Source organism: Euprymna scolopes, chromosome 20 (genome assembly GCF_053919585.1).
Source record: "Euprymna scolopes isolate OS-2025 chromosome 20, ASM5391958v1, whole genome shotgun sequence".
Taxonomy (NCBI): domain Eukaryota; kingdom Metazoa; phylum Mollusca; class Cephalopoda; order Sepiida; family Sepiolidae; genus Euprymna; species Euprymna scolopes.
In genome coordinates this window covers 289913-316607 of record NC_136501.1, presented here as the reverse complement: position 1 = coordinate 316607, position 26695 = coordinate 289913, and the positions used below count along the sequence as shown (strand labels likewise).

At 30.2% G+C, this 26695-nt stretch overlaps 1 long non-coding RNA gene across 1 annotated transcript; it reads left to right on the top strand.

The window, feature by feature from the left end:
- Positions 1-5971: 5971 nt before the first annotated feature.
- On the top strand, positions 5972-26403 carry LOC145241277 (uncharacterized). The gene is made up of 2 exons (XR_013862529.1): positions 5972-7020; positions 23887-26403. It is a non-coding gene; the product is annotated as an uncharacterized LOC145241277 (long non-coding RNA).
- Positions 26404-26695: the final 292 nt, after the last annotated feature.

Below are 26695 nucleotides of genomic sequence, written 5' to 3'. Positions count from 1 at the left end.
TGTGTTAATAAAATTTGGAGCCAATAGCTCCAAGTTATGTGAAGTGCTCTAAAAAGGACATTTCTAACAAGCTTGTGAGAAAAGAAAAAAAGAAAAAAAAAGGCGTCAATATAAAGGAAAGGTTACTATGTTTAAGTTTTAGTAAACTAAGTTTTTGTTTGGTGATGGAGGTACTTTACAAAGTGATCAGTGTGTAGGATGATTTAATTGTTTAGTTTTACTGATAACTTTGTTTCGGGAAAGATGTATGCAGGTGATATGAGTGAGGGGTAATGTGTGTTGCTCTTAGGAGCCTTTGGGAACAGACCAATCTGATGGGTAACAAACAGAGAGAGAGAGAGGCCAGATTGTTAAAGTGTCTCTAATTCTCTCTTTTGTTGCAGATGCTTTGTGTGTAGAAGCACAGGTGGGCCTCTTCCAAGACATAACTTAATCAAAAGAGGTTAACAGAAGAAGTCTCCGAGCAACAGAGACTATTCCAGTTGCTTACTCAGTGAAGGAATTAAGGTGTTCAACAGGCCATATTACATATTCATCGTTAGTTATTTACACGAGACACATTTTAATCATGATTTTCACTAGTTCAGATGGGTGCTGTAAATAAACTTTTAACTCAAAATGACCCTTAATGTACTAATGTATAACGTAAGATACAGAAATGAAACATTTATAATGCGTACACAGCTTAATTTTCTCATATAACCACAATACGCTTTGAAGGGATATTACCCTTAATACCCTAGTCGGGTAACTAATGACCTTGACTTATGATAGACTTCTTCTTTTGTTTGTTTTTTACGAAAAACAAATTTGCCGTTTTTTTTTACCGATAAGTGACAGATGAGGCCACCTTTCTCTGAGGGGAGGTAATTTTGATTTCCCACGTGCATTAGAGTTGTGTGTCCTTGTCTACCGATTATTCGTTGATTTTAGTTTTTTCACCCTTATCGAAACGAGCGTAAAATTGGATTTTCTTGAATAGCAAACAAAAACAATAAAACTACTGATACTTGTTTAGTTTAATAAAGACATTAAAAAAAAAATGAAAATATTGAAAAACAAATTATATTGTACGTACCCATTATAGAATTAAGTTGCCATTCACTAATTTGATCAAGTAGTTCTTTTTTTTTACAGAGGAAAATTAAATTTTAATGGGATCGATCGTATTCTGTCATCTTGCCTATTTCGCAAACGAGAAGGGGGGGGTCGCCAAAGGAGATAACACCAAGTCTGTTAAAATAAGACGAGATTATTTTAAAACAGACAAAAAAAAAAAACTATATAAATAAATATTTACTTTTTTTTCACTTATTTTACAGATTTTCTGTCCTTTTTTTTTTTTTTTTTTCATTTTGTCATTTGTTAATCTCTTTTTCGTTTAAAGACACCCCACTTCTCGTCTGCGAAATAAGCAAGACAGCGGGATACGATCGATCTCATTAAAATTTGATTTTTCTCTGTAAAAAAAACAAAGCAAAAAAAAACTACTTAATCAAATTAAATGAATTTTTTTTTTATCATGAGAACTTAATTCCATATATATATATATATATATATATATATATATATATATATATATATATATATATATATATATATATATATATAATATAATATAATATAAAGCTGAATGTCTGTGTATGAGTGTGTGTCTGGTCACGAAGGCTCCTATATGGTTGACTATTTTAAAAAACTGATTACATATAATGATAGAAGATGTATCGAGACAGGAATGGGTATGTTTGATCTGGCAGAACAGTGGTTCATTAAAATTGTGGGGTCTGCGTTCGCGCCTGGTTCACAAAGTATGGAAATAAAAAAATTAAAAATTAAAAAAAAACGTTTACAAGTGTTTTTGATATAGATGTACATAAGAGTACTTTGATAAGTATGTTTTAACTTAAATAGGGATGATATAATAAAATTGTGGGGTCTGCGTTCGCGCCTGGCCTCCATAGAATGGAAATAGGCACAAACTTTAATAAAGACTTTTCATATCTATCTACGTAAATATACTTTGATAATTATGTTTCAGTTTGAAGAAATATGGTATAATAAAATTATGGGGTGTTCGTTCGTGCCTGACCTCCATAGAATGGAAATGTGTCACAAAGTTTAACAAGGTTTTTTAATATAGATCCACAGAATATTGTGACAAGTGTTTCAGTGTGAACAGATATGGTATAATAAATTATAGGGTTTATCTATTTTATTTTTACTTTCATCATATTTTGCATTGGTTTTGATAGCACCAAATTCGAAGCTATCTCTTTACAACCCTTCATTTTCATAACCTATTATAACCTATCATACTTTCATAAATCAGAGTCCATTTTCTGTAGGCTGTTTTTGAACCCAGTCAACGATGGGTACTTTTGCTAGTATATATATATATATATATATATATATATATATATATATATATTTCTGCAGAAATATATTTTTCTTATTATATATAAATCCTTATGTAAGAAGCTCAATGTGAATACAGACCAATATATAGAATAAATGACAAAAATTTATATTCCAAAATATATGATGTTGACAATTTTATATTTTATTTCTTTACATCAATTGATCCGTACAGTTCTTGACAGTGTCTGTTTCATAGCGCAAAATCAATCACTTGATAATTATATCAATTAGTGACTTTTATGCCCTTAACTCATCAGAAGAAATAGCAACAATCAATCCACCAAAAGGAAATAAAATGTGATACGACATGGTGAGAATCCGAAAATTTGGAAGAAAATCCAAGATGGCGTAATGGTAAAATATAAAGGTGACTGCAGCTTCTCTTCCAAATTTTCGGATTCTCGCCATGTCGTATCACGTTTTAATTCCTTTTGGTGGATTGATTGTTGCTATTTTTTCTGATGAGTTAAGGGCATAATATTCACTAATTGATATAATTATTGATTGATTTTGCTCTACGAAACAGATACTGTCAAGAACTGTAAGGATCAATTGATTTAAAGGAATAAAATATAAAATTGTCAACATCATGTATTTTGTGAATATAAATTTTTGTCATTTATTCTATATATATATATATATATATATATATATATATATATATATATATATATATATATATATATATTATTTACTATAATAATTATTAAATACCTACATACACTAATATTTCATCCTTTCGCGAATCATCAGTGCAGGGTAATGCCATATATATATATAATATATATATATATAATATAATCATCCACTGACACGTGTTTCGTCTTCTACAACTCATCAGAGTGGCTGAATCTAGCGAGACTCGAAATCGGGACCCCATGATAAGAAGCTTGAACCTCTACCACGCGGCTGCCTCACCTGACTACTAAATGTATCGCGTTTTTATGTAGATGTTTTTATTTGTTTTTGTTAGCGATACTTTCTTGAATGAATTCAAGTATTTATACGAAAGTGCATTTTTACCTAAATGCTTGTTGGGAATAATTTTCCCATTGACCAATCTGGTACCCCCTTAATGGGGAGCGGCATATATATTATTTTTAAAATATAATTATCCACTGACACGTGTTTCGTCGTCTACGACTCATCAGAGTGGCTAAATCTAGGACAAATTAGATATAATTTATGCCTTTATTTAACATTATTTCGACATACAGGGCGACTTTTTCTTTTTTTTTTTTTGAGTCGCAGACCCTCCTTCCTTCATTTAAAAATGCATAAAAGTTAATTAAATTCATTAATTATACTACTGACAATTTATTCTTTGAAAAAAAAAAAAAAACTTAGCACCATTATTTTTTAATATTAATACAGAATTACAATTGGTTAAGAAAACAATTTATAATCATTGAAAAAATTACACACTGAAAAAATACAGACTTACGTTAAAATTTATCATAATATTTACGTGAAATTTAAAGTTGATAAACACAAACAGGCGGATAGTTGAAAAGAGGAGGAGGGTGGGCAAAACAGACTGGTTTTCTTTTCAACTCTGTACATCCGCACGGCGCACTACCGACATGGAACGTTCGTATGATTTTTGCCATTTTTTAATGAAATAATTTTTCTATGTACCTGTTTTTCGATTTATTATTATTTTTTTTTTACTTCATTTTCCAACATTATATGAACATTATTTTACGTTGATAATTATACGTTCTTGCGTGCACTGGAAATATTAGAATCTTACATGTAAAGATTACTTTAAAAATGTAAGCGTAAAAAAAAAGTAGAAATAATTTTTGCAATTATAATTTTTTTTTTTTTTGTGAAAATATTAAATAAACAATGCCTCATTCAATGATAATATTCGTAGTTCGAGAAATAAATTTTTCTTTGAGTTATATCGAATTCATTAATACAGACTTCAGGGGCTTTTTTCGTAATGTTCCTGTAAAAATTAGTTTATTTTTATTTTATTGTTACAAATTACGATGCTTTATTTATATATAAAAAAAAAGCAAAAATAAATTCTTGCGTATTTTATTTACTATTGAAAACCATAGCTTTAGTAAAGGTATTTTTTGTTTAAACAAAATAATACACTTCACTAAGATTTTAAATAAAAATAATTAGTTCATTATATTCCGTGATCATTAGTTGATAAATACTGAAAATTTCATTAAAATTGGTTAATTTCCTGATTTTTGGTGAATTTTTAAGTAAAGGGAGGGGTCAAAATGTTTATACATTTTGAGCAGTGGCATTCATTTTGCCCGTACCTAATTTTTAAAAATCTTTGTTTATATTCTTCAAACTGCAATTAATAATTAATCTTTGTTATAATTTTGTTAGGTTTCAAGATTTACACGGTTTAATGATTAATAATATTATAAACATTTTTATATTAAATATGAAATACGGCTTTGCTGAATGTTCTTTTGGTTACCTACGGGTTTCCATATTTTGTTCGGTAAAAGGAGACGAACAAAATATTAGGTGGGGGGGGGATACAAAATGCTTAATATTTGTGCAATAATATTTTCAAATCGGTTTTAATCTGGCGAAATAGCTGACAAGAGCCATGTTTATGTAAAAAACTTAATATTACAAAAAAATTTAAACACAATTAATTAAAAATCTATGTCGTAACGGAACATTTTGAAATAATGGAATTTTATCGTTTTAATCTTTTAAAAATTAATTAATGTTTACGAAGTTTCTTTTTCTTGACAATTCAACTGATTATAGTATATATTTAGAAAAAAAAAAAAACAATAATATTAAATTTATATCATTTTCCTAATTGCAACTGCAAGGTAACTTTTTGTTTAATATGTGTACTTAAACTTTTAAAAAATAAATATTTTTTACTTATTTGAACTCTTATGTTTCATAATAAATAAAAATTTCGATAGATTTAAATATATTTTGTTCGAATTTCGAAAAAATAAATAGGAGTGGGGACACGCACTAAAAAAATATTTCCCTTCATATATTTTTTACGGAAACTGCATTTTTATATGTAATTTCATTCTAAAATTGATAAGTATTGAAAATTTCACGAAAATCTGTGACCACTAGTTGATTTTTGCTAGATTTATTAAACACGGGTATGTTTTCACGTTCGGAATGTTTACTATATATGGGAAGGTTATTTTAAAACGCCAATCATGTAAACACGATTTTCGTCTCGCAATTTCATTATTTTCGTTCGATGAAAAAATTTTGTAAAAATTATTACTGGTTTATTTTGCCCTTCTTTTAAATGGTACAAAAGTTATACTGATAATATTAATTTATAATAAGGTTACATCGTGTTACATATAGGGTGGGGGTGGGGTAATTCTGTGGTGAATTTTGGCAGTCCCTAATGCTGCTGCAGTTTGAATTATTGAGTTATCGGGTTTTTGTTTTGCTTTTAGATTGCTTTTTATATGACGGACAAAACAGCCGCTCTTCTCTTCCTCATAAAATTTTATTGTTTTATAAAAAAAAAAAAAAAATAATAATAATTTTTTTTTTTTTACGTGAATTTTCGTTTCTTCACAACCATACAAGTTTTTCGCTTTTGTTGTTTAATATAGGGTAACTTCTGGACAACATTCAAATAATTCTTAGACTTTCATGTGTTGACTGTTGAATAATTCAAGAAGGCGTTTATTAATTTATTTATTTTGTTGATCCTAGCATTATATTAATACCAACGTGCTTAGCAATTTACTTAAACTTCCATTAAAATGATAAAATAATGAAATATTAAAATAAATACAATTAAAATAAGGTAAAACTTGCGGAGAATGCTTTGCTTTACGATTGTTGTAAAAATAGAACAGAAATTTAAATTTCGTTTCGTTTTAAATTTGGTACATTTTTACATTACGTTCAACTCATCGTTCACATTTGACACGTCAACTTTCATAGGTTTTCAGGTATGCTGATAAGGGTGGGGGTGTATTCCGAAAGCCATTCTTAACATGTGGAGGTTGGGGTGTTTGTTCATTCTAAGCATACCCGAAAACGTGTAAAAGCAAGACCGTCTTATAACGAAGGCCACGGTAAAAGTCGACATTTCCAAGTGAACAGTGAAGTAAACACGTAAAAAAAATAATAAAATAAAATTAAAAAAAAAAATACCAAAAAGGTATACCAAATTGACTTTTTTCGTTTTCGGCAATAAAAGTTTATTTTTATGAAAAATCTTTTGTTTTAAGTACGATTGTTGAATGTTATTCTTTCGCTTACTTCCGTTTTTGGGGGACACAATAGCAAAAAAAAAAAAAAAAAAAAATGATTAAAACGGAACGAAATTATTTAAATTTCTGTTCCATTTTTACAACAACCGTAAAACAGAGCATTCTCCGCAAGTTTTACCTAAAAATAATTTGACTTTTAAAACTGAAATCCATCGACTCTATTGTTCTGCTATTTCAATAATTTTTAGAAAAAGTTTTCTGCGAAGCTGTTTTTCCGGTCGACATCTTTTTATTGAAACAATACTTGCAAACGAATCAGCACTCATCCTTTATATTTTAAATTGTATACTCGTCTTAATTTTATTTCTTTAAATCAATCCACATAAAAGAATATTGGATAAACGTAAGTATAATGAAATTTGAATTTGTTTCATTTTATCATGTTTAAAGAATTTCTTACGAATTAAGAATATAATCACTCTTTGTTCTCTAACTAAACCGTTTGAGAATAGCGTGTGATATTTGCTTTAAAGAAGCAACATTCAATGTAAACAATTTTCGGTTTGAGATTTAGGTTCAGTAAAGTTATAGCATAGTTAGCAAAGCCCAGTTGGTAAAAGTGCATTTCATGTGCGTAAATTATTAAACTTGCATAAAATAATTTTTTTTTTTTTTTTTTGGTGGCGGGGAGTAAACACATTAGACCCGAAAGCTTGAAGAAATCCATAAAAGTTTCATATTTAGAACTATTATTATACTCTATTGTTAGACCCAAATGTAAAACAGTAATAAATCACGTCAAACATTTGCGGGCATTTATTTTAATTATTAAAGTTAAAAATAAAACCATAAAAAGCTATTCTTTCTTTTTTTTTTTTTTTTTTCGTTTTTTGGTAAAACATTATTAGACCCAAAGATTTCAATAAAACCATAAAAGCTTCATTATTATTATGGCGGACCTGAACGCGACCCCCCCCCCCAGAATGACTTTCGGAATAAACACCCACAACCTCCCGATGTTAAGAACAGCTTTCGATTTTTTGCAATTTTTTTTGGTGGATTATTATTGATTGGACACTAATATATAGGGGAGTGATTCTTGTTTAGGTCTGCTATTATTATTATTATTATTAAAAATACTATAAAAACTCTAAAAATAGCTTTTACGTCGAGTATTTTATGCACCTAAAATGCACCTTTACCGCCCTTTTCATGTTAAGAATGAGTTTCTGGAATAATAATTTTATTTAGGAACCCTTTCTTATGGAGGTGACTTTGCTACCTTATCTAGACCCATATTTATATATAAACTAGCCTAGGTGCCTGGCATTGCGCGGGTGTTTGGAGGTGTGTGCTGAGCCCCCCCCCCCCCAAAAAAAAGTGTTAGTACACGGGCAGACTCGAACCCATACTGCAAAGGAGGAAAAGAATATGAAAAAAAAAAAAAGTGACATATTTGCTGTTGTGCCCATCACCAAACCAAAAGTGACGTAGATTTAAATTAAGGCTAGACAATCAAAAAGAGGGGGTGACTTTCGAAAATATTGGCGAAAAAAGCCACTCGCCTCCCTGTAGAAAAGTGGCCAGTTGAGGGTAAAGGAATGAATGTTTTTGGTCAATATTTGGATATTTTTCATCTGAAGGGTTGAGTTTCAAAACGATATCGATCTTGTGAAAATCCGTCGTTTTTGTCGAAAGTTTTAGGCAGATATAAACATACATACATACAGACAGGGGTAGATTTATATTATAGATGAACCTAGTAAGATATAATTAACAAAGCAAACCTATCAAGATAGTAAAAGTTCTGCACGATTATTAAATGAAAGATGATGCCGAAATCTTACATAGAACCGTTTTCATATCGACATATGTTTATTTATTTCTGTATATAAATTTTTAAATATTTTTCATTTCTAATCTATATGTTCTTAAGTCAGTTTTTGTTTTTATATTCTTATATTTGTATAATTCTCCTCTTCTGATGAGAAACATTTAGCTTTGAAATGTTATGGCCTAAAAAAGGTTTTTCTTTCATTTCCTCCTCTTCCTTATTTATCTGATGACATAATAGTTATATGTAACTTTTATTCCTCATCTTTATATATATAATATACACCACACACACATGCATCATTCTTTTCATTAGTCATGTTTCATTAAATAATATAGACAATTCCTATCTTCATATTTTAGATTTGATTCTTTCTAATGTTATTATTAGTTTTATTGTTTCTGGCAAAAACTGGCTGATGTAAATGCCATAGTCATTTTTGACTTCAGTGTTTTTCACATCCATATATGTTCATCGTCAGGAATAATTAACAAAAGAGATTTTTGGATATTTATTGATTTTTTTTTCTTTTTACAGTAATTCATATGTTAATAAATACATTAATTATGTTACAAGGTGCCTTCAATAAGTTTCCAAACTTTTTTGATACGGACATTTTTATTGATTGTGCACACATGAAACTCTAGTCCTCTTTGAAGTAATCTCCTTCAGCTGCAATGCACTTGTACCATTTCAACAACTTTTGGAAGGCCCCATAGCAGTTCTCTTATGTGAGTGTGTTAATGACCCTCGTCACAGCACCTTTCATCTCCTCAAGTGTCTGATAATGACAGCCTCTAAGGATTTCCTTGTACTTAGGGAATAACAAAAAGTCACGGAGCAAGTTCTGGACGATAGGGAAGGTGAGGAACTGCCTTGAGACTCATTTTGGTCATGACAACATCTTTTTTTGATCTTCTCTGAACACCTCTGGAATAAACTTCATGCAAATTTTCCACATCTTCAGTTCCTTATGAATAATTGTGTGTACAGTCCCCATACTGACATCAAATTGTGCACTTATTGTTTTTATAGACCTACAACAGTCTTTATCCATGAAATTCTTTATTTGGCCAATCAACTCTGGTGTTCTGACTTTGTTACTCCTCCCACACATCTCAATATCCTTCACGGACTCCCTGCCTTCCTTGAATCTCTTCTACCACTGGAAAACATGCTCAATTTATGCAAGATGGCCTAAAAGCAGTTTGAAGCATTCCCTATGTTTATTACAGGTAGGGAACTTTAAATTAAAATAAATCACAGAAAAATAATTTTTCATACAATTATGTGGATGTTTCCAAAGATTAATTTTTGGCATTTATAATTTAAATACAATTTGGGGCATATAGCCCCTGTAGCTTGTGCATCCATGACATTATCTAGAGATTCAATTTTCACAAACTCTACGTATTAAATTAGGCTTTATTTCAAGAATAACATATTGAATGTTAACTTCCAAGTTGTCTATTGTTTGGTTTATCAGTGTACATCTAGGACTCTACATATTCTCAAAGAAAATAATTTAATGTGGTTAAATCATACAAAAGAGGTAGTTAGTAGGCAGATACATTTTGTTGCAATTATTTGTTCATCAAATGTTTCTTTTAATAAATTGATCAATATTTGAATTAAGTCATAGCAGAAGCATGTATGCACACATATATATATATATATATATATATATCAAAACTGGTAAATAGTGAAAACTTGAAGAAGGTGCTCAATACTATTGCAGAGCAAATACATATTTTTACTTTTTTACCATTTTATCTGTTTAGTTACACATGTTTCCACTACCGAATCGTATCAACGATCTAGTAACTTCATCAGACTTGGACAGAAGTGGTTATTATGATTTGAAAAGACGATATTAGAAGAAGACGATTAAAAGAAAAGGGGGGAAATCTCTATTTAAATCTGACAACATTTAATTTTTAAGATTTAACAACTAAAGAAGAGAAAAAAGAAAAAAAAGGGGTGAGGTTGAATTAAAGAAAACTTTAACCAGACATGACACTGATTTCAGTATATGTAAAGAAAGAGACAGAGAGAGATAGATGGAGAGAGGGGAGGGGGTAAATGAAGAGAGAAAGAAGAGTAGTTAACAGTTTAATAAGAGAAAGGGAGATACCTATGAAACAGATAGGTAATTATTACGATTGTCTTGATGTCAGAAGGTTTGACATGCATTAAGGATTTATTTGGATAGTTGTGGCGGGGTAACTAAGATGCATCTTCTTAAGGTAAGCAAAAGTTATGTCCAATTTAAGTGAATTACCTATTTAAATGCATTTGCTGTAATTGTCTATAAGAGAAAATTAAGTTAAATATTACCGGGCATGGGTTTGATAGTTATAAAATATGTAAAGAAATTCAGTTTATGTGTATAGGTAATAGTAGTAGTAGTATAAAAAAAAATTATTAAGTATAATAATAAAGATTATAATAGTAACAGAGAGCGATACTAATAGGATAATAAAAATCTGTGGTCAATAAATAGAAATAGAGGTGGAATACAAATAAATAGATACAAATAAATATAATTATAATTAACTAGGCAGGTATAATGCCAAATGTAACACAGGTACATACATTGTACACAGAAGCAAACTAAATTTCATATAAACACACATACATCCACACACAAATATATATGCACACATGTAACACAAGCATATACACATACATATATAAATATATATGTACATACAGATCTATATATAAAAAGGGGAGGTTAAGATAGAGGTGAGATATATGTGAGTATAATTAATTAGGTGATTTTGGTACCAAATATTTCACATATATACATGTGTACACAAGTATAAATAAGCACACATACATATATCTGCATAGACATATACATAAATACATGTACACATACATAAATACAAACACATGCATACAAGTGCATATATACACATATACACACCCATATATGGACACATATATACACATATACATGATCCGTGCATACATATACTTATACATATACAAATAAATAAATACAAGCATACATATAAATAAATATATACACATACATATACCCACACATACAAATACATACAGAACATACAGGAGCATATAGACGTGCGAACACATGCATACATATAGACTTGGGGACCAAGTAAATAACCTGAAGTTAGTAAGAGAAAAATGAGTACGATGTATTAATAATGATGGTGTTCTGGGTATATCTGTGTGAATACATAAATAAGTAGGTGAATTGGTAATATAATTAACTTATGGGTATTTAGGAGTATTTTAGGCTGTATTCCTAGCATTAGGGAGGGAGTGTGGATTCTAGATGCTTATATGGTTAATAGTTGGGTAGGATAGTACCCAGGAATATATAATTATAGAGTTTAAGGCGAGGGTAATTTTATGTTGGTTGAATATTTCACTTATGGCCCTAGGTTGATGTATTTTAACTATATTATAAAATAAAGTTCATTATAGACTATTCCGTGCCCGTACTAATATAGAGATATCTGTATAAGGTATATACATATGTATATAGATGTAATATTTTCCAACAAGTTGGGGAAATTATATTGGGAATAGGTGTATAAATTAAACTCAGAATGGCAATGGACGTAAATTACTAGGTAGTTGCATGGTAAAAAGTTAAGTGGGGTTTAAATTGATAATATTCGGAAGTCTGTGTTTTGTTTGATTTAGGGGTAGTAGGATAAAAGCGTAGAGTATGGTCTGGTACAGAGAAAGTGGGGTAAGGGGGTTTAATTGTGTAGATGTTCCAGTAATTAGTTTTATGTGGTAGATGGTAAAAACCTTGTCTGTGGAGTGTTTCAGAAAGGTGCAAAATTGCTAAAGAGGTGGGATTTGTAATGACGACAGTTTATGGTGGTTTCATGTTTCCTATTAAGTAATTTATCTCTATCTTTAAAATTAGAGATAAAAGATTTTTCGTTTAGGCAAAGGAGACATGGAGAATTTAAAGATTTACATATGCTAGATTTTTTGAGGATTTCCCGAGTAATTGTTGGTGTATGGTTATTTTGGATTAGATGTAGATAATGGGAAGTTAGTGAGGTTTTGTTGGGATGATTGGAGTTTGTAAAAGAGCATTTATGTACTCTAAATCTTTCTTTAAAAGAAGTGGCGACTAGGCCAATATAGTATTTTTTGTCATTTGGGTTTCTGTGGAGGCAATTGTAGCTTTATACACTACTTCTTTTTGTAGACATTGTTGATTAAGTGGGCATTCTAATTTGTTGGTGCAATTACAATTAGTATTGTTTGTATTTTTATCCATGTTAAGTATTTTCCTATTATGTTTTTTTGATTATTTTTTCCAGGTTATCAGTACAGTTGTAGTTAAGTTTAATTGTGTTTTTATTAAAGATTTTGTGTAGTGTGTGGTTAGGTGGGAAGTGGGTGTTTATAAGTTGAAAATTTTTTTTACCTAGTTTGTTTTTAACCATTATATTGAAGGGGGGGTAAACCAGATGACTTTTCTAGGTCTATTTTTCTTTTTAAAAGTATTTGAGGAGTTCGGTTTAGTGTAATTAATGGTGGGATTTCGGTATCCACTTTTCCTAAGGGCATTTTCATAGAATAGTTTATGTTTATTGAATATTACAGGTTTAGAAGAATTGGTGCTGAGTCTTTTTTCCACTGAATTGGGGATATGTTTAATGATATGTTTTGGATGGTTTGATAGTGGGTGTATATATAGTGGATAGGTATTATCTTTGGCGTATGGTTCATATGCGTTATTCAAGAGGCTGAGAGTTATATCAAGAAAGTTGACAGTTTTTACGTTAGACTTAATATCTACTTTTAGGCCTATTCTATTCATTTCCTTAGCTAATGTTTTTTTTTTATTTTCTCACATTTAGGGCCATTTGATTTTCAATTATGATATGGCCATCGTCTCTATATAGTCCTATATTTTTATTGTTTAGATTTTTTGTGAGATTGTATAGAATAAATAGGTCAACTAGATCAGTTGCCTCTGCTGAGTCTAAAGAGCCCATTGAAATGTCAAATGATCCGGATTTGTTCTTCTTAGTCCATTGGGTGTCTTGGCTAATTAATACGGTTTTCCTAAATTTTTAATAATGTTTATTTCAGAGGGTTGTAAGGTGGAAAGTAGAGAGGCGAAATCTAAAACTTCATTAAATAGTTCCTTTGATACGGAAGGATAATAACTAGCAATATTGAACTATAAAGCAGCCTTTTTTATTTTGGATATTATTAAACCCTTTAATGGTGTCATTGGTGTTAACCCATTGGTTTAATTCGTATTTGGTTTTAATTTGTAGATTTATTCTTTCTAGTATTTTTTTTTACTTATTCTTCCTATTTCAGGCTTTGTGGGGTTTATAAGTCAAGTTTGGGGCTTTGTTTCAAAATTGGGTTTATGATCCTTAATCAAAATGTATGCTTCTTTTTTTGAAAGTTTTCCGACTCTGTTGCTAATTTTTACTGTGTCAGTAATGTTTTTGCTGTCTATATCAATGTCCTTAATTAGATCTGTATCTGATTTTCTACAGTTGTTGATAATGTTTTCATTAAGTAGTTTTTGATACTTTTGCTTATGGATCTTGCAAAAGTTTTGTGTTTTATCGGCTTTGACATACAATGACTTAGAGGTGTTAATGTTTTTGACTAGTTTGTCGATCTCGATGGAGACCCCCCCTCCATTTTTTTTTAATCGTCTTCTTCTAATATTGTCTTTTCAAATCATAATAACCACTTCTGCCCAAGTCTGACGAAGTTACTGGATCGTTGATACGATTCGGTAGCGGAAACATGTGTAACTAAACAGATAAAATGGTAATTACTTGTGCGAATGGAAACTCAATTAACTTTCTTGGAGTTATATTTTTGGATTTTACTGTCATTGGATTATTTACTTTTCACTAGACTATCCATTCACGTGTAATCACCTTTTTCTTCACCATATTCCCTCTGCTTAACTTTTTGTTATCAATTAAGATCTTTGACTTACTTGCAGTTTCATCAAATACTTTTGTATGCAAAATCCGATCCCGCATTTTGCTAATTCCTACCCTTTGATGAGAAGGAAAGTATTTCTTCAAAACTCCACGGATTAAGGACTATCCACTTATCAAGTGTTTCCTTTTCAGATTAAATATGTTTTTAACTCTTTTTCAAAGTGTTTTTAACATGTTTTATTAACTGTTTGCTCTTTATATATATATATATATATATATATTTCATATATATATATATATATATATATATATATATATATATATATATATATATATATTTCATATATATATATATATATATATATATTTCATATATATATATATATATATTTCATATATATATATATATATATATATATATATATATATATATATGAAATATGCATTTTCGTGAATTAATATTTGTTTTTGTTATTTGTGGTTGATGTTTTTTCCTGTGTAACATTGCATACACATTTATGAGAGAGCATTCAATAATTAATGCTTCTAACCTACTTCTCAGCTGTAGAGCAACAAAACTTGACACAGTTATTAGTTTTTCTCTACATAGGAACCATCTAAGAATACATATTTCTCCCATCATTTAATGCAGCTCTGGAGACATTTTTTGTAGAAGACCTGAGGATTGTCCTCCAATTATGATGTGATTGACAGAATAAAGGCTGTATCATTTAGGAAATGTTTTGCTTTCAAAAACAACTTCACAGCTTGAGAGAGCCAAAAGTCAAATGGTGGAAAATCATGAGAATATCAGGATGAGGCATTTCATAGTTAGAAGCTCATGTTTCTGATTTGGCAACATGTACCTGGTGGACCTAGCATTGTCTTGCATGAGAAGGATACCTTTGTTGATCTTACTCTGCCTGTTAATTTTCTCAGAATGAAGCATAATAGGTTCTGTAATTGTAGTACCCTTTGTCAGGAAATCTGTCATCACTACTCCATTCTGATCTCAGTATAATCAGTTTTGTAAAACTTGGATTCATTTTCTTGACACATGTCTAAATTCATCCTCAAACACTTATTCCTGGAAAGGTATCAGTACCCTGGGAATTCATTATGCAGATGCACATCTTGATTTCTTGAAGTATTGGCTGAATACTCACATGTTAATCTTCCAAAATGGCAGACTTAACAGATATATCTCATCAATAGTGACCAGATTTGGGAGCTATTACCACAGATTTCTGGCAGTGTTTGAATTCATGATGCCAAAATTATACAAGGTCATATGATGGAGCATCATTACCATATGTTTCTTTAGTTTCATCAAATTTATGGTGTGTGTCCTTTTAAATACAGAAATTGGTTCACTGCATAACACTCAACAGGTTCTATTTCACACCTAATTCACTTAAAGCACCTGTAAATCAGAAACCAAAATTAGTTCTTAGCTATATATCCCATAAAGATGTAAATTATTTCATCTAAAAAATGTTAACAAGATCAGACAGCTGGAAGTGAGTCAAAGACATTACTTATTGAATGCTCCTTGTAAAAGAAGTATTTAATGTCACCAATATTAAAACATCTTTTATGGATGGAAAGTATTTTTAATCTTTTATAATTCATTTACATATAACCATAGTATTTATTGTTGAATATAGCGACTATAAATATTTTATTGATTTTTTTACTTATAAATGTAAATATGACTTGTAAGTTTTTACTATTTAATAAGCAAATAATACTTTAATAAGAATTAGGTTACACTTCTATAGGGTATTACTTGGTCATAATAATGTTGATTAAACAAAATTTGTATAAAATAACTCATTTAGTAAAGATAATGTTTAAATCACAACCACTTTAAAAGCTGAACACTTCAATATAACCAGATATAATTTTCATTTTTAATTTGACAAACGTTTTTATGTTTGGATTCTTTGGACTACTGTTTTCATCTTGAGTGTTATTTGCACATATAACTTCAAAGTATCGTCAGGTGTATTTTGTTAAACTTGGAATTACTCAGGAATTTGCATAGAATTTAAAACAACCCTTTATTTAATCTATGGGAGTAGCATCACGGCTACCGAAAGAGTAGGCCAGTGAACATGACAGCATGATGTCATTATCAGATCAACATGTAGGTAAAGAAAGTTTCTGGTGTTCAACCAGATGGCCATAAAAAAATATTTTTCGTTGCCTTAGATAGTGCATGTTTTTTATTCTCCTAAAGAGAAAAAAAAATTCTCCATTTGGATAATTATATAATTGGAATTATAATAATTGCACATTGGGATAATTTTAATCTAACAAAATATAACAGTAAGTGGATTGTTTTTTAATTTTTATATCTATCGAAGGAAGTTGAATATTTCATTTTATTTATTTTTTAAACTGCAAAAATTGTTATGAAAATATTTTTCAGTCCATTCTTTTAATAATAAATAAAATGTACTTCCAAATATTTTAAAGTTAGAAGCATTTTTCAATACAGTTTTTTGTTTTATTTTTGTTTTTGTTTTTTTAAAATGATCGATGAATTCAATATTTTAACACTGAGCGTAATTTATTTATTTGAAATAAATTTAAAACTTAAAAGTTTTTGTTTGTTTGTTTTATAACATTTTATCTGTAAATAATTTACATAACTGAAATGGGAAATGAAATAGGAAATTCTTTTTTCTCTTCTGAGACATACAAACAAAAATTCATCTTAAAAATTTATTAACTAATCAGTTTTAATTAAAGTTTTGATATGAATAAAGAGTACATTAAATTTTAGTTAACATATTTTCTTGTGTATATCTTATAAATTAATATGGTTTGGTATTTTAACGTTATTTAGAAAGCCATTCTTAAGAGGGGAGGTTCTAACTATTCTGCACTTTCACTTAACAATTTAATGAAAAAAAAGATACCATAAAATTTAACTTGAAAATCTTATCTAAAATATAGCACAGTGCGTACACTGTACAAACACTTATTATTATTATTATTATTATGACAACAACAATAATAATAATAAAAAAGCTACTTCACGGAGATCGTGGATCCTGCGGAAACAAGTTTTAATTTAATGGTTGCTCCCTAATGCACATGCACAAAAGGTTTTCATTGGTTTATTTAATCACAAAAAACTTTTTTGAAGGTACTATTTGAGGCAAAAAAAGGCCAAAAGGATTATTTGAATATGTATGAAAAAATAATGTAACAAAAGAAAAAAATATTAGTGTGGAAAATATAATATAATAAAAATAAATTAAATAAAATATAAACAAGCACGAAATAAAAGTATGAATCAAATTTAATTAAAGAAATTCAAAAAAATAAAATACACGCTCGATTACAAAAAAGTGTATGAGATATATGCGAAGAAAGTGAAATAAAACCTCCTAGAGCAGCCATTAAATTAAAACCCGTTTATGCAGGATCCACATTCCCTGTGAAGTGCCCAAAACACTGTAGATGACATCAACTGGAACCACACCAACTAGTTGTGAAGGGTCAGGGGAGGATGGAAAGTCCAAGGCGGGAGAGTACTAACTAGATCTCCACTGGAAGTGTACAGTTCAAATCTGGTACCTTGAGGAGGCATTTTGTCACCCAAACTCAGGAAACACCAATGGGCAATGCCAATGAGAAATCAATGGCAAACGGCTGTTGTGATAACGTGCAATCATCTGTACAAGTGGTGAAGAGGTGGAGAACATTGGAAATCTTGCGAGACTTGTGATGCAATTTCCAGCAAATACCACAGGTTACTGCCAGTGAGAGAACACTTATGATGGCCTGTGAGACAACTCATAATGAGTGAAATAATATCCCCCTCCCAAATTCACCACTACCCTGATTTAATATTGTAGATTTTTTCTTAGTTTTTAACCAATGTTCACATTATGATATGATTATCTTTTAGATTATTTCTTTAGTTATGTGAACTTCATTTTCATATTCATGTATTGTGCACTGATATGAAAATGAAGACTATAGTGGAGTATAGGATTCCTAACCATGTAACTGATGAAAATACGCTATACATTCTGATGAAAAGCTTGGAAAAAATGAACATAGAAGAACAGAAAACCAAAACTTTAAATGTAATGTCTGTATTAAAACTAAGTTATTTAAATATTTCAACATATAATCTTGGAGAAAATCCAGCTCCCAATAAGGAGCACTCTGGATAAGAACAAAAATGAAAATTGTCTCAGTCATGAAGGATTTCTCCTCGATCGTCTGAGGACAGAAAAGGTGAATTATAGCATCAGAACAGATACTACTACACTGTGATATTGTCCCGAAGGCAAAGAATTGTTTGTGTTTTATGTTTCTTTAATTGTTTGTTCCCTAAATTCATAATTCAGTTTTATCAGTATTAGATTGTATATTACTTTAAAATTATGTCAGTTTACATAGATAACATTTATATTTTATATTGAATAAAGTTCAGTTTCATTATTAATCGAATGGGGTCTCTTTCTTTTTTAACATGTCTTAATGCTCTTTTTAAAAATGCGTCATATAGTATCAACAGTAAATCCCACAACTCAACTGTAGGACCAGATGAAGTGCACTACAGCTTCCTTAAATAAATTCTGTCCAAACCATTAAACCTCCTTCTCAAAATTTATAAGATGTGGGAAAATAAAGATTTCCCAAGTTCATGGAAACAAGCAACAGAAATATCAATACCTAAATTGAGAAAAGATACATTAAACCTAGAAAACTACAGATCAATAGCTTTCACAAGCTGCTGATGCAAAACATTTGAAAGAATAATCAACTACCGTCTTATATGGTATTTAGATTAACAAAATAATTTCAAAAACTCAATGTGGATACCAAAAATATTAAGAATGTATAGAGCACATCACTAACCTCAAAAATTACACCAGAGAAGCTTTCATTAATAAGGAACATGTAACATCTGTTTATTTTTCAATCTTGAGAAAGCATACAAAACTTCTTGGAAACACGGCATCATAAAAGATCACAACATTGGACTTAGAGTACCTGAATTCATAAAAAACTTCCTAACAGATCTTTCCAAGTTAACATAGACTATCAGACTCACAGAATCAAGAAGGAATGCCTCAAGGCAGCATATTGTCAACAACTCTCTTCAACATCAAAATCAACAACATTATAAAGCTCCTTATACATAGGTGAATGTTCAATCAGCTACTGATCAAAATACATTCACACCATCGGAAGAAAATTACAACATAACATAAATAAAATTAATAAGTGGGAAATAAGAAATAGTTGTACATTTTCCAAACTAAAACAAAAAGTATTCATTTCTGTAACCACCCTGACCCAACCTTACAGATTGAAGGTGAAAAAATTCCATTCGTAAACAAACACAAGCACCTAGGAATCATTTTTGACAAAAAAATTACACTTCATTCCACACATCAATTACATTAAAACCAAACACTGCAACTCCTATGAGTCATCACCCATACAGATTGGGGAGCCAACAAGAACACATTACTCAAACTATATAGAGCACTAATCAGATCTAAAATAGACTATGGCAGCTTTATATATTAATCTACCAGAAAGTCATATTTAAAAACCCTCAACACAATATTCCACTCTGGACTAAGACGCACTAGGAGTCATTAAAACCTCCTCTGTAGAAAGCCTATATGCAGAAGCTTATGAAGCCCCTCCAATGCTTAGAAACTAAAACCTTGATCTAAAGTACTACACAAAACAACCCCACATACCCAGCACACAATAGCACTTAAAACCCAAATTGTAAATACCTTTTCAACCAAAAAGAAAATACAATCAAAACTTTTGGACTCAGAATAAAACCGATCTCCAAAGAAAATCCACCCGTGACCAAAATCCATGAAACTGTCCTACTCAAAACCCCTCCTTGGAAAATCGTAACCCTCAACATCGATCTAAGTTTAAATAAACATGAAAAGAAATATACCCACCCAATTACTTATCATGATGATCTCAATAAAATCAAAGAAAAATATCCAAACCACACACTTATACAGATGGGTCTAAACAAAATAATGCAACAGCCAGTGCAGCAATACTGAATAAATCAACCAAAAACAAACAAACCTCCCAAAAGAAACATCAATTTTCAGTGCCGAAATACATGCTCTAATCCTAGCTCTCAGTCTAGCCTCTAATAACAAAGAATCCAAATTCATAATCTTTTCAGGCTCACAATCTACTTTAAAAGCTATCAAAAAATAAAAAGATGAACAACCCCCTACACAAAATTACTCCACAAGTGAACAGAATTAAACAGTCAAAAAGAAATCATTTTCTGCTGGATACTGAGCCATTCTGGTATCAAAGGTAATGAATTAGTTGATTCAGTAGCAAAAACCACCTTAAATCTCCCAATTGATGCAAATTTTAAAATTCCATACACATCTTAAAAGACATATCAATGCATGCACAGAGAAATGACAAACTTACTGGAAGGAATATTCTAACAACAAACTTCACGAAATAATGCCCCAAATTGAAAAAAACACAAAATACAAAACTAAATGGAAAAGAAGTCAAACTAACAAGAATAAAAATAGGCCATACACATTTAACCCACTCATATCTCCTAAAAAAGAAAGCCAACCCATCTGTATACATTGTCAAACACAACTCACAAAAAAACACAAACTAATTAAATAGACTAATTTTTTAACAACAAGGAATAATTTCTACAAAGAAAAAAATATGGATTTATTCAATAAAAACAATCCTCACATCATACTTTCATATCTTAAAAAAATTGGCCTTTATCAAAAAATTTTAAAAGAACCCTTTATGCAACAGCTAGAGCAGGGGACAAAGGCTCCCGAACCCATAGACACTCACCATAAAATAACCTAAAGGGTTGACATGCCATAAAACCTAACAAAACAAACAAAATAAAAACAAAATGTTTTCATGGGCCTCCTTAAAAGTTCTCTGGATCCTGACATAACAGATGCATTTAATCATAAATTTGTTAGACTCTTACACTGTGAAACACTAAACAAAATTGCAATTCTTTCCAGCTATTATTCACATTGATTGCCTTCAGATCACGTCGTCATTTTCATAAACACATATATCTAATAACAAAATAAAAACAAAATAAATTGAAACTTTTTATAGGCCTTCTTAAAACTACTTTGCACCCTTAGGATCTATGTATATCCTGGTTAGTAATCCTTGGTATTATGAATGCATTCAATCAGAAATTTGTTCACTTTGCATATTGTGAAAAAATAAAAAAACAAATCCCATAACAAAGTCCAAATAAAAATCTTGAAAATTGTAATAAATGAATCCAGTAATAAAATAAAAGCAAAATATATAGAAAGCGTTTTTATAGGTCTCCCTAAAACTTATCTCCACTCTTGGGGTCCATGTGTACCCTAGTTGATAATGTCTGGTATAAAGGATGCATTTAATCATAAATTTACTAACCTCTTACACTGAGCAAAAATAGAAATAATTCAAATTCTGTCAACCTATCATTCTCATAAATATATGCTGAATGTGATCAGCAATATCCAAAAATGGTGTCACATCTTAGTTTCGCTAAATCAATCAAGTACTGTGGGCAATATTCTTAAAGCTTTTTTTGGGGGAAATGTCAAACAGTAAATCCTTTTTAACATATTTTCATACTTCAAAAAGAATTATAACATGTAAACCTGTTAGGTTTGAGCAAAAAGACATAGGCTTTCTACTTTTTTAAGAGTATTGCACATGTTCAAACACAAACTCTGATTGCTATTCCATAAGGAAGTTGCTTTGTATTTCAGGACTTTGCATGGATGACAAATGGATATATGGGCACTTGAAATATGTATTTCTCATGAGTTTCTTCCACATAAATGTCACTGATCATAAATTGATGACAGTTGTAATGGAGGACAAATCAAAGAGACATCACCCAAATACTTTACTATCTAACATTGCATAGGGACACATTGTTATTTTCCCTAACCCAGATGGTCTTTCATTATTAATGAAATACCTTCTTTGCTCCTCTTCAAACATCACCTCTGTGACCTGATATATACTATACTGGATTCTCATTCCTTTCAAGTGATAAGGCTATGATGCCATTTGTATATCTGTCCAAAACGACCATGTTTACAAAATTCTAAAAAATCTAATTGAATAATGATACAGCAGGCGTCAACATAGAACCTTCAACCTCCAGAAGACTATCACTTGGAACCGATTATTGTTTAGCAATATACCTGTTACCCCATGTTTAAAATACCTCTTATTTTCATTTTGTTCAAAATTCTTTACACATTCCCAAGTTTAACATGAAGATTGTGAAGTTCAACAAGGTGCACCAGAAGATCAAAAGTTACATCAGCTGAAACATTGCTAGAATAACATGAAAGGTGAGAACAGTAGTCTGAACAAATCGAATATAAATTATCAATCATTATATCCAAAATTCCATAGCATTATATCTATTTTAAACTTATTATATTATTCATGTTCTATAGCAAAGAAAATGTTAATGCTTATATTTAAACAAAATATAATTTTGTTGTAAGTTTTAAACAATCTCTAAGCTATAAAATATAATTTTGGTGTAAGAGTTTGAATTTTTCATGAAAGGAAATAGTGCATACACTGTTCTTTTTTTTAAAAAACATATGATCCTTTAAATGTGTACTCTCTAGTAAGATTTCTGTACTGATCAAGAACCTGACTAATTTTGTATTGGTATCTTCTGGCATTTATGGCAGGCAACTGGAGAAAGCTGACATGATTAGCAGTCAGCTGTCAGCAAACAATAACCCTTACCCTAAAATCACTTTTGTGATACATTTTTGAAAATAATTGTTTTTGATCATAGTTGTTTCAATGAAAATATAATACTTTCCATGAAAGTAAACAGTTGTGCCCATGTTTTCATCTTTTAAAAAGAACTTATTTGAAACATTTGTTGCAGGAAATTTTTTAATATACTCTTAAAAAAATAAAAATATTTCATTCATATAATTAAACTTATAGTAAGTCTTATCTCTTTGTGTTAATGTTTGTAGCATTTGAATTTCTCACCTGAATGTGTTTGCATTAGCTTTTTTGGCAACTTCTGCTGTTTACTGTAAACAGACTATGGATACCCATTGAAGAATGTCTGCACATGAAATTTTTTTGGCAAGAGTTGCGCAATCTTCAACAACATCTCTCCTGACTCAGCAGTGTTTAATTCCAGTTGCAAATGGATGTTCAGAACAATTTGAAACAATGGTGTGATAAGTAGAGAGCACATGCAGCACCTAGTATACCCAAATGGTTGCCTATCAAACTCATCTTTTCTGAACTTTGGTGATCTTGTGAGAATCGGTGTGTCAACATGATTATGTTACTACATAATATAAAAGGATATCAGTCTACAATGCAATTTAATGTTGAACATAAATCTAAATGTAATGTACCATAACTTTTATGTAAATATTGATAGTATTTGTGTTTATATATACTTTTGTTCTATTTTCAGATATTAACCATTCTAAAAGTTGGACACATTTTAGAGAGAATGTGCAGACATCTGCAGGAAAGAGTAGATTTATAACCAAATATGAATCTTATATAAGAAAATGCATGCAAATTTGTATGTGGAAATGTTTTAAAAGGATTATTTTTAAAAAGCACTTGCAAATATCCTGGAGAAGATTATGGATACTTTTGTGAAAACTGAACTGCAAACACAATCCGAAGAGCGATCCTACCCATGTGATGTATGTGGCACATCATTCTCGCAGAATTCTACACTCAAGACGCACATGCGAACACACACTGGTGAGAGACCGTATTTGTGTCACATTTGTGACGCAACATTTTCGTTGCCATCCAATTTGAAAAATCATGTCCGCGTACACACAGGAGAGAAACCATATTCTTGTGAAATTTGTGGGTCCTCATTTTCGCTGAGCGGCAATCTGAAAATGCACCTTCGCACCCACACTGGTGTCAAGGCATATCCATGCACAGTTTGTGGGTCTTCGTTCACATTGAAAGGCAACTTGAAAACACACATGCGCAAGCACACAGGCGAACGTCCATTTTCATGCCAGGTTTGCGACTCAACGTTTGCTGTGAAGTCATGTTTGATAAAACATATGCGGATTCACAGCGGAGAAAAGCCGTATTCATGTCACATTTGTGGATCTTCATTTTCCGTGGATTCAAGTCTGAGGAACCATATGCGCATTCACAGTGGAGAGAAGCAATTTGTGTGCAGCATTTGCGAGACTGCATTCGCACAGAAGCAGCACCTGGAAAGCCACATGCGAACCCATACAGGTGAGAAACCATATACTTGTAATGTTTGTGCAGCTGCGTTTACACAGAGTAATAATTTAAAAACGCACATGAAAACACACATGAAAAAGAAAAAATTTTGAAAGTACACAAGAAAAAAATCAATGAAATATGTTTGTCTATTAGAAGAAAAAGCTTCTTTTGGCATTGCTACACACTAGGACATAAAAGGAAAATACTAATGTGCTTTCCTATGGTCTGCATTGTAATTCTCTTTTAGGTAATGATTGCAACATTTCCATGAGTTTATTTTATTCACTATTAAAACTACACCATGGATCATCACTGTGGTCTCTGAAACCTATTCGAGTAAAAAAATAAACATCATGATTTGAGAAGACAGACAGAAAAACCTCATGTATAAAGTTAAAAAAAAATAGATATAAAGCTTTCAGAAGTCATATATTTGTAACATTTACGAACGGCATTTACACAGTGAAATTTGAAAATCCACACAAAACTTAGATTTTGAAAGTTCATGAGATTCCATAACTGAATATCTTATATCTTTCCTTCTATTTCAACACATTGAAATACATCTGCTTAGAAATAAAACTGCTTACATACATCATCACATTGTCTACATATACGAGAAATTCTTCTCTCAGTCTTCAGCTGCTGATTAATAATGGAAGCTTTTTCATCAGCTTACTCTTTTGATTCCTAACACTACAATCACTATCCATCACTGTGGTTTCTATAACATATTTTACATGTATACATTTATTTACTCAAGAATCAAAGTCATATAAAAAAATATAATATTTGAGATCTAAAAAATAGATATTTATAATGTAATCAGGAAAGGATCTTTTGATCTCACTTAAAATAAAAAGATTGTTGATCTGAATATTTGTATATTAAATTTTCCATGTTAACAATCACTAGAAACATCAGAATATTGTAAAATTTAGACATTTGATTTAATCATATAAATGCCTTTTTGAGAAAGGATTTTTGACATCTAATTTAAGACCAAGGAAGATACCCCTCAAATAATAATTCAAGCTATATTGATCAATTATCAATCTAAGATCTGTATAGTAAAAACGTGTTTAAAAAAAGTATTTCTTTGTAGTTTTCCAAATTTCAGACATAAAAAATAAAAAAAATTCTGGAAATCATTTCAGGCAAGACAAAGTATCGAAACACTTGATTTAAGGAGCTAAAAATTAAAAAATTCTACCAAAGATATTTGTCAGATTGATAAGTTCTGACAGAGAAAACAGTAATTTTCCTCTCTTTGTCAAAAACATTGCATAAATCTGAGAACCAAATGACAAAATAAGTGAAACAAGAGTTACAAGGCTACTAAAAGTAACCCACGATTTTTTCTAGTCTGGTTTTAACTGAAAAAACGTGTTTAAAGAAAATATAGATCTGCATTTTCCTAAATTTTGGGACAGGCAAACTTAATTGAACTCATAAGAAATTGGCTGGAGTCTTTTTCTTTTTCATACTCACTAAAGTATATACAGATGAGACAAAGTCTTTTTAAACCTATCTACTTACATAAACAGAAAATAGTACATCAAAATATGTGACTGCTACAGTTTTATATAGTTATAAAAAATGTGTTTTAGTAAACATTTTGTTATTATACTTAGACATGTTCTTATATTTTTATAACATATAGTCATGGTAGAATACAATTATAATAACGATTATTTTAATAAATTTAATTTACAAAATATTACATGGGTTTCTGTTATTATTAGACAAAAGAAATGAAAATGATTATGCAATTTTTTTTCATTTCATACGAAGTTCAATTTGTATAATGAAAGAAAATGACCAGTGAAGAATTAGAAACTCTAATATGATTAAAATAATTGCAGCAGGTATATTCTTTTTCTTATCCTGTTTATAAACTGCATAATGTTTTTGGTGTTTTTGTAAACTCATTTTACAAAAACGGTTTTGTTATTTTTTATATTTTAATGTAAAGGTAAAAAGTAAAAATAAGTAACTCATTCTGCAATTGT